This window comes from Pteropus vampyrus, unplaced genomic scaffold (assembly GCF_000151845.1).
Source record: "Pteropus vampyrus isolate Shadow unplaced genomic scaffold, Pvam_2.0 Scaffold200, whole genome shotgun sequence".
Lineage (NCBI taxonomy): Eukaryota > Metazoa > Chordata > Mammalia > Chiroptera > Pteropodidae > Pteropus > Pteropus vampyrus.
This window is the reverse complement of record NW_011888981.1, coordinates 907,290-917,818: the sequence shown is the minus strand read 5'-3', so window position 1 is coordinate 917,818 and position 10,529 is coordinate 907,290. Positions and strand designations below refer to the sequence as shown.

General features: G+C 34.8%; 1 pseudogene; it reads left to right on the top strand.

Annotated features, from left to right (window-relative positions):
* The first annotated feature begins 7,147 nt into the window (after window positions 1–7,147).
* On the top strand, window positions 7,148–7,266 carry LOC111746759 (annotated as a pseudogene).
* The last annotated feature ends 3,263 nt before the right edge of the window (window positions 7,267–10,529 follow it).

The following is a 10,529-nucleotide window of genomic DNA, read 5'->3' as shown; positions in this document are numbered from 1 at the left end:
AAAGATCACTTTCTTCTTAAGAAACACCTCAAATCTTATTTTCCTGAAACATCAAATATACTCAGGCACTTTTCAGACCAAGAGGCACTTTCACTTTCTACAGGCACTTGGACATCCTTAGGAAACCATTAATTGGAAATTAAAACCTACTCACACATTCCCTACAAACAAAAACAAAGAATTATGAAACAATACTAGAGAGAGAGAAACATAAAACCAGCTTAATCCCAAACATCTTCCTAAACTATTTCATAAGACAAAACAGTATATAGAAAAACTCTTTTGGAGTATCATTACTTATATACAAACAAGTTGAATTTTGGCATGATGACATGATCATAGTATACATTTTTGTACTTGTTCAACAAATATTCATGATATACTCACATTGTATGAGTACTTACTCACTTCACTTATACTCTATATATCCAAATACTTCCTGAATCATTTCACTGGCCACCAGCCATTATGCGTACTTGCATCTCCATGGGCAATGTTCTCACATCGTATTAGCATCTCTACCTATTTTAGACCTACTCATTTTTCAAGATTCAATTCAACTGATATCCCTTCCATGAATCTTTTCCTTTTGTCAACACAGATATAATTTTCCCTTCCCCTGTTATTCTCAAAAGCACTTTGTTTATATATCTATATGGTAATACAGTATAATTATGCATATTTATTGACTCAACAAACTTTTATTCAATGCCTTCTAATTGTTACTCTAAGTCAATGTTAAAATGCTGAGTTTACAAAAATTAGAATTATGCAAAGACTCTCCAGTTCAAGTTTATAGCCTGGTAGAAGATGTTCGCTTTGCGCCTTGTATAAGATTGAAAGCTCTTTGATTTTTTAAATTCTGTCTTGTTCATTTCTGAAAACATGAAACAACATAAAACATAAACCATGTGATGCATAAACCAGCACATGGGCTTTCCCATAACAGCTTTCAAAAGTAGTTGTTTAATTTAATTAGAGTTAAGTAACATGAAATACTTGAAGTGAAAAATAATCAATGTATAATTATATACAAAAATATAAGAACACTTCTATCACTATCCTGTTATTTCAGGGTGCATAAAGTAATCTTTTTCTTTTTTCTGGAGTATCAAACTAGAAACTAAATAAATAGAGTTCCATGTTTATAAGCATATGCCAGGACTCATTAGACTCTTAAATGAACACAATCCGACATTAAATGGGTTTTGAATGTATTATGTCATTTTAAATCCCAAGAAACATTAAATAAATTACATAACAAAAATGTCTTAGGCAGCATGTTCACACATTCCCTATGTACAACAATCAACAAAAAGCACACAAACGTGAGTCCATTTCTTTCTTCCAGTGTTATAAATGGATCCTCCTGTATTTTCCTTAAAAAAAAATGAGATAGTGAAGCTTACTCCAAAGTCGATCTAAATTTTATATGGATAGATAAGTTGCTTCCATATCTTAGCCAGCCTGTCCCATTGTTTTAAAATCTGAAAGTACGTGATATAATTTCTTTCACTTTTTCGATCTTTTTAAGTTCTTGTTTCTTATAGATGATTTCTAGATACAAATGACTTGCTATCTTTGGAATCTTCTTCTACTAGTCACTTAAGAGAAGATAGTATGTATATATGACACTTTGAAAGAGTTTTGTTCCATCGACATAACTTGGGACAGAAGAATGGATCTGTGTTCTGCTTTTTTAAATAGCCTTTCCAGTGAAAGGTAGATATCTTCTACAATTCAAGTTTGCTACGTCAATATTTTGTAGAATATCCAAATGTGACCTTTTATATTCTACTTCCTCCTGATATTTCTCTAATAAAGAGAGTAAATTCAAATGATTAATTGAAGCTGGGTCAGTCTCCCACTAAAATTTGAGCAAAAATAAGGCAAATGGTGCTAGTGGAGTGGAATTCAATATAAGCTCTAAAAAGTAAAAAGCTAAAAAAACAAAATTGGAACTCTCTACTGACTGATAATCTCAGAGACTCTTGTAAGAAACTTCCTGCAATCTTTGAGGCAGAGTCAGAGTAAGAAGTGAAAAAGAAGGAAATGAAAACAGAAAAGTTATGGAGCCAAATTAAAAATGATCAGTGAGGCAGGATGGAAGAAAGAAGTTATATACCCAAAAGATGCCAGTAAGAAAATCCTCCTCTTGAAAGTAAAACATCAGTCCTTTCTCACACTCTAATATTACAATGAATGAGAGAATAAGTTTGCCTAGCTTTCTAAGCTGTAAGTGAAAGTAAGCAAGATAGGGTGGAAAGGTAGTGAGGCATTTTCTTCTGGTCAGACTGAAGATGTATGTTCAATATCCTGAGAACTTTCTACCAGTCATCACAGTCCAAGAGAATGTATTTGAAAGCTTCTAACCACCCATCTCCTGCTGAGAAGTTCTGAACTGGGTAAGTTCAGCAGATGTGTTAGTCAACACACCTCATCGGATCTCTTCATTATATCTGCCACTGGCTATATTCATTTCTTTTATTCCAAGATTCATGTTTTGAAGGTTTCACAACAACAGAAAAGTTGCAAGACTAATACAGTAACCCCTGAATGCCCTTCACCTATATTCATCATCACTATTTCCCCCGCATCCCCATAATTTGTTCCCTGAACAATTTGAAACTTAATTGCAGAAATCATGATACTTCACCCTTATTTTTTCATACAACCACTAAAAATAAGAACATCATCCTACACAAGTAAATTAACAATATCATCTACTATCCAAATTAAAATATCTCAAATTATTCCAAAAAAAGTATGCTTTTAAAATACAAGATTGAATGAATGTTGAAGCACTGCATTTTATTCTTTTTAGATTTTTTAAATTAAGAAGTCTCATACCTTTATGCTTGTTTGTTTTATTTCATAGACATGGATTTTTATTTTATTTTATTTTATTTTTTGAGGCGAACAAGTAGTTATTTTGAAGAACAAATCACATTTCAAATTTTCTGATTGCTTTTTTGGCGAATGGATTCAGATTAAATATATTTGGAAAGAATAACATAGGTGCTATTGGTTTTGTTTATTACATCACATTAGGACCATAAGATATCAGATTGTCACACTAATTGTAATGCTGTTAGATTGTTTGGTTAAGCTGTTAACTGGCAGATCTTTCTATTTATAAAGTACATTTGCCCTATAAAATTATTATTAGTAAATAATTTGTGGGAGTGAATCATTGAGTTTGACGAAATATCATATTTCTAACTACATTTCATCTAAAAGTTTTAGTATCCACAGAGGATCCTTACCTAATCTAGATACTGCTTTGATGGTTGCCAATGATGATGTCCTAATTCTGTCATTTTGTCTACATTCACTAACTGATATGTTTCTGAAAAGAAGTGCTTTAATTTATACCCTCTACCACACACTGTCTCACATATTCACAATCGACTCATCGATATCTGTATCATTGTGTTAATATCCACTACCATAAGTCTTTGAAACTCAAATTGTCTAAATTTGTGGCCCATGGGAGCCCCTTCAAGTTGCCTTCCACAGTATTTGAAATGACCTTATTGTTTCTGAGAACCTCTTTGCTTTCTGCCACAAGATAATCCAGGCTCACCTGGTGTTTATCCTGCCTCAGACCAGAGTCAGCCATGTCAGCCATTTCTCAAGTGAGTTGCAGTTCTTTTCCATAGGAAATGAAAATTAGAAACCAACTGTGGGAGCTACATGTACTCCTTGGTTATAGGGTGTCATTGCTTTGAGATCCATTCAGTAGGCAGATTCTCTCTCTCTCTCTCTCTCAATCTCTCTCTCTTTATCTCTCTCTCGTGTAATTTTCCTGTGTATTGACATTCCTCCACTAATTAACTTTTATTATTATTTCTTTTAAAGACCATTTTTTAGAACAGTTTTAGATTTACAAAAATAATTGTTTCTCTCTTTATATTCGGGAGTGAATAAGGGGAACAAATAAAACAATATATATTATTCCCTGTAAATGATATAAACTGCTATAAAAAACTTAGGGCATTACAAATGCTATTACTCGTCAATTTTAATAAGTGATCCGACATTCCGGCTTTAGAAACATGTTCCAGAAATTTTCTTTGTTTGTCTCTATTGCTAGATGTTTAAGCCCTTTGCTCTCATTTAAAAACATCATTTGAGAATTTAACGGTGTAATATGTTCAATGTTACATTCTTCTTATAAGGTTAGAAATTCAAAGTTTGGGAGGCCCCCAGAGCCTAAGGAACAGGCTGGCATTGGCAGATTGGGGGTATAAAGATTTTTACTTTAATGCTGGCCCTCATTCCAATCAGCAAACTAAATTTCTTATCACATTTCCTACTCCCAATGAATTCCAATGTGGCAGAGTACTCTCAAAAAAGCATTTAATCATAGAGCAAGTCATCAGATAGGTTATTAATAAGTGATTATTTCTCATAACAAAGAAGTTTGTTATAATCAAAGCTATTGTTTATACTTATACGTTCTGCTTAAAATGAAATTTGTTCCCATTTTTAATAGAGTTTGATAAGTGTAGGAATCAGGATGTAAAACTGAATGAAATGACAAAGACAGAGCACCCAGCAAGTTTCAAATATCAATCCACAACATTTTTAACTTTCTCAATCTCAGATGCTGCTATAGAGACACACATACCCACTGTGAAAGATCACATTCAAAGAGACCTGAAAGGAACATATTAGAATCATGGAAGTGGAAGAAACCTTAGAGACATATAAGTAATTTGATCCACAAAAGATAAAAATTGAGACAGCAGGAAATTCTTTGGCCCAAATTCACAGTGGAAGTCAATGGAAAAACAGAGCTAAAGCCCAAGTTTCCAGACCGCAGATCCAATGCCGTTCTACTATTTGAACCTGTCTATAGAGCCAGGTGGACACACTGGTTACCTGTTCAGGGATTACATTAAACAGTGCAAGCAGTGAACAGAATGTAACCTGGTTGAGTGTGGGAAAAAGCAAAAAGACAAATGCAAAGAACATGAAAATGAGAGAACAGGGCTTTCTTCCAAATTTTTATCTTATACACCAGAAATCACATTCCTGAAATTTGGCTTTTCACATCTGTAGTGATCCTATGACTCTAGCTGATGTTCCAGACATGGAAAGGAATGTTCTCTAGATATCTCCATGTAAATAAACTAATATTCACTGCTATCACTAAGACTGTTAGTCTCCTGGACTCTGACATTTGGTACGTGAGGTTTTCAATGAATTTCTAGCACAAGATGCTTGTATCGGGCAATCAGGTTGGCAAACCTTATGTTTGGGACTTAGAAGTAGAAGATTCTCATAAAGTCAAATGTACAACACTGACTCATCACAAATGCGGTGCTGCTGTTTGGACCAACCAGTTTCAGTGGGGACAGCAGCATTCTTACAGATGTTTGTGATAATGCCAGTATTTGGCACTGAGACCGACTTTGATAAAATACTTCTTCTTAATCAAAATTAGAGTGTGTTTTCTGTGTACCATAGAATTATATATCTCACTAGTAACAGCACATAGAACATTTAGTTGTCTTTTAGCATTCGATCGGGCTAAGCTGAATGTAGTGATGTTTATATTGTTTATACTCTTTGTACTATCTCCTGCCATTTTTGTACTATCTCTACCATTTTTTTAAATTAATTTTTATTTTTAAAAAAAAAAAAGGACGAAGGTGAGGCCAGACCCTAAAAACACAAGCATAAGGAGGGTGATGGCTTTCTCAGCAAACACTGTTGTTATTGGGGAAACGTGAGCATATTGAACTCCTAGGAAGAACTGCGTCTCCCCTTCTTTTTAGGATTATTACGAGTCACAGAGCAGAAAAAAGACAGAGAGTGTGTTCTTGTAGGATAAGAACACAGAAAACTCTATAAAGAGAATTTAAAATGATATTGATAGTACATATGTCCAAAACAAAGGCAGATTTTACAGGGACACATACAAAGAAAAAAATACAGGGTAAATGCTTTCAAATGTTGTTGTGATCAGAAAGGGAATTGAATTAAGGATAAAGAAAATAAATAGAAAAAGTAAACAAAATAAATTTTTAAAAAATATTTGTTTGGGGCAGCTATAATGACAGAGATAGTATTTCACTACAAGAAATATTAATTCATCATACCTTACATCACTTGACCTGACTACACAAAGAACTCACATGTCAAAGACTGCATTCAACCAGGGGGAGAGCTGGGAGTAAAAGGAAAAAAATGCCAACTGAAACAAAATGTTAGGCCACTTGGATTTCATTTAATTCATAAGGTATCACAGGTAGTTATAAAATGACCCCTTGATTTTCTTTTTATAATCAGTTACTGAGAATATTAGCATATTGACAATTTTTATGTACAGGGTAAGTGGGGAATGTGGTAAAGAAGAAAAGGAATAACGCCCAGGAAAATGAGGAATTGCCTCAAATAAAGTCAGGATTTAACACCGAAAAGATCAAACAAAGACTGAGGCAGGAGGAACCAGGAAGCCAACCAACAGAGACCAAAGACTTTCTAGCAACGAGCAGTGTTTTTCTTTGCAGGATGAACTTATACATTTAGGAAATTCAACAGCAAGTTTGATTTTTTAGGTGACTATTAAAAAATAAATAAAACATGGAAAATAGTTATAACCCTCAAAATATATATAGCTCTTAGAATCTAAAGGAAGTTGTCATAGCATTTAAAGCTTAATGCAATTTTAAGCAAAAGTTTTTATTTTATAACCCCTGCCTTCCCCCACATTCCATGAATAGCCTGTTTTCAGCAGTTTTTATTTCTGTTCATACATAAAATATTAGTTCTTTCTCCTTCCCCCTTGACCTCTGGCCTTGAGAGTGACTTTAAGTAATAACTAGGAGAAAAGTAATACAAGGAAACTCTTCAGTCTTTCCATTTTCCCCTTAGATGTCACAGCAGCTCACCCCAGAATTCTCCATTCAGGAACCCTGGTGCAGAAACCAAAAGGTCATGGGCAGAGTCGTGATCCAGAAGAACTGGCTAAATTCCACCATTCCCAGGATATTACAGCAACCACCTTCACAGAGTGACGCTAGAGAAAAATCAAACTAGCCCCAAGAAGTTTCTTGACAGAATGGAACAGAAGTCCAGAATACTCTCCCTGCACATTAAAATCCTCTGGGGAGCTTTAAAATAATACTCGCATTCAGTCTATGGCCATGCTACCCTGAACAAGCCAGATCCCGTCTGATCTCGGAAGCTAAGCAGGGTTGGGCCTGGTTAGTACTTGGATGGGAGACCACCTAGGAAGACCAGGCCCTGTAGGCGTAAAAAATAAAAAAAATAAGGGATTGGAAACTGACAAGGTCCTTGCAATCTGTGAGGTCAGCCAAGGGTTGCTTTACCTAAAAAATAAAAAAATAATAAAAGTAGATAAAAATAAAAAAATAATAAAAATAAAATAAATTAAAATAAAAACACTCAGATTCAGGCTTGCCCCAAACTAACTAAATCAGAATCTCTGAGCTTGGAGGCTGGCCTGGATATTATTAAAACCCCTCAGGTAATTGTATTAAGCAGCCAAGGGTGAGAATTTGTGTTCTAAAGATCCAATGAACAGATAATTTATATAATATAGTTGCTTATTAAGGGTGGTTTTCTAACAAAATGTGTAATTCGTGACTAATCTAGTTATCTAAAATGAAGAATTAACCCCAGGGTTTGTCTTACTTCATTTTTTGAGTTCACAGGCAAGTACTAATTTATAAAGTGATAGATTGCACAAGGTGTTCAGGGAGGTGGGTTAGAGTCACCAAAAGAAAAGTACTCTAATTTATGAGAGCAGGTACTGTGTCTTGTACATCTCTGAATACTGGTCACCTAACATAGCTAACATCTGCACAGAGTGGGTTCACTATAACTACTAAATGTGACTGAATTGCCAGGATAAATTTTTTGTCTGGATTTGTCTGATAGACCTAGATACTAAAGGATTTTCCCCCTGAAAATCAGCATCCCTTAAGTAAGCACCTCCAGACAATGCTGGATAGACACATAGGCACACGGGACTGGCTTATAATTTGATGGCCTTTGAAGTGATAGTCATTTCAAATGTTGGCTGGCTGTTGAGAGGAGAGGCCAGAGACTACTGGGAAGGGACAGAGAAGAGCTAGTGGTAGTAATCTGGCTTTCTTCCAGTACCTGAACAAATAATCTCTAGACTCAAATTTGCATAAAGCATTTTGCAAAACAAAAACCTTACAGTTAACTAATCCACCCTACTTAAAGTAATTTTAGTGCTAAGGTATAGTCATTTAAACTTGTTGCTGAAGGTGTCTCCTGAACCATTCTAAGTACTTTGTTAATATTCCTACTAATCACAACTGTATTTTCCCTCAAAGGGACTATGGAAGATAAAATGTGATGCGTTTTACCTTTCCCTGGTTCCCCAAGGATTTACATGTATCCTGCATAGACTGTTACCCTGTGGCTGGCACATCTCTGAATGTACCTTATTTTCCAAGCTGATTGTCAATATCTCCACATTACCTTAGACATCCTAATTCCATTGCCAAGCCTTCTATTCAACTTCAAGTTTTCCACCCTGAGGCGTTCTTTACTCTGATTCCTCACATTAACTCCACAACAATTCCTCACTGTTCTTCCCTGAAAACCCTCTGCCTCTGTCACGCTGTAATATTTAACTATCCAGAAATTCGGCCAACTATTTGCCTCCTGTGAACACTTTATCATGCTGGTTTTACCTTTCACCTTTGCTACAAAAATATAATTCAAAAGTTTTGCCACAAATGTCATCATTTAATAAAACTTTTTCAGAATCAGTTATGATTCTGTCTTCTTTGTGCTTCTCTGATATTTGGCAGTTCTTTTGTCACACTCATCCTATTTTACTCCATGTGTCAATCGGATCTACTAGAGACCAATGATATAAAACTTACTCAAACTGGCTGAAACAACAAAATATTCAACTGAAAAGTCAAGAAGTAGGACAGATTTCCAGCATGGTTAAATAATTCGATTGAGTTCTAAATATCTGTGACTCAATTCTTTCACTCTACTCTCTTCCATGTGTTGGTTTCACACTCAGAGTTGGCTTCTTTCATGGTGGTAAATTGGCTGCTGGCAGCAGCCATAACTTCCTCCTTTACATGTAACTGATACAGGATATAATATCCCATAATAATTGAAAAAAGAAATCTTGAGTTTCCTGTTGACTGACCCCTCTTCCTAAGAATCTCTTTAAATAATGAAAATGTATGCATTGATTGGTTCATGCCTGAATCAATCACCCTAGCACTAGAGTTTGATTTAGACCAGGGCTGGGCATTTCCACAGACTGAGGCACAGGACAAGTCCGCCCAACAGCCTGCTTTGTAAATAAAATTTTATAAGAACACGAATACACCCATTTGTTTTCCCCTGCGGCTGCTAAAAGGAAAGAGGTGAGCAGTTGTGACAGAGACTGCAGGTTCCACAAAGCCTAAAATATTTACACTTTGGCCTTTTACAGAAAAAGTTTGACAATCTGTGGTTTAGACCAATTTAGGCCCATCCTTTAAAAGAGGCTTAGGGTCAGTCCCAAAGCGAATTGCTGCTACTTAATGAAGAAGGGGAGGGTCTCAAAAGGAATTTCTGTCTTATTAGGAAAAGAAAGGAGGAGAGATTCCTTGAGGGCACTGACCAAACCTATTCATTTTCATATTTTGCACAATGTTTTGAATTGAATTAGCTCAAAAATTGCCTGTAGAATTGCTAAGTTGAATTGAATTGTTGCATTCTCTCCTGTTAACTTCCTCTTCTGTTTCCTCTGGGAATGTAGATATTAAATACTCAGAAATTCTCTTGGGTGTAAAGCAAAGTTTCTTCAGCTTACTTCCTCTAATTTGCTGAGGAAATTATGGAATGTTACATTGCATTTATAATCACTACCTCTGTATATGTGCCCAAATAGACCATAAGTCCTAAAAATACTGCAGAATGTCCAAGAAAGAAAAAGGACATCGTGTTATATTCTTCTGAAGAAAACTAAGAGTGAAAATTCTGTAATTATATTCAGTAAGATTTCCTTATTTTTTTTCACAGAAATTTTACAACTATGAAAATATATTCTCCCGCTTTTATAATCTTATCCTCAATTCATGAAATAACCAAACTGTATAAATTTTAGTTTAGAAGATTTCTTGGGTTGCTAAATGATATAATTGTCTTTATTCAAAGCGAAAGTAAAGCAAAAAAGTACACGTAATGGTTTAATATTTATAGTTCTGCCATGAAGAAATCATACATCTGACTAGAATATTTTTACTATAAATTAAGCACAAATTCTCGAGTTATTTTATTTATTAAAAATGCCAGTTGTATCATGATGTTAGTTTGTCCAATATCATTCCTCTTTGGTTATTAGAAGGTATATTTTAGCCTATGATTTATCTTTCTCATAAAATACCGATTTGAAAGGAAGGGAAAGGATATGGACAGAGGATATAGAGCTGTAAAAAAAATGCCTGTTAATTGTAATAAAAACACAACAGTATAAAAATATTTGGGTTATCCTAAGGTCCAAAATATTC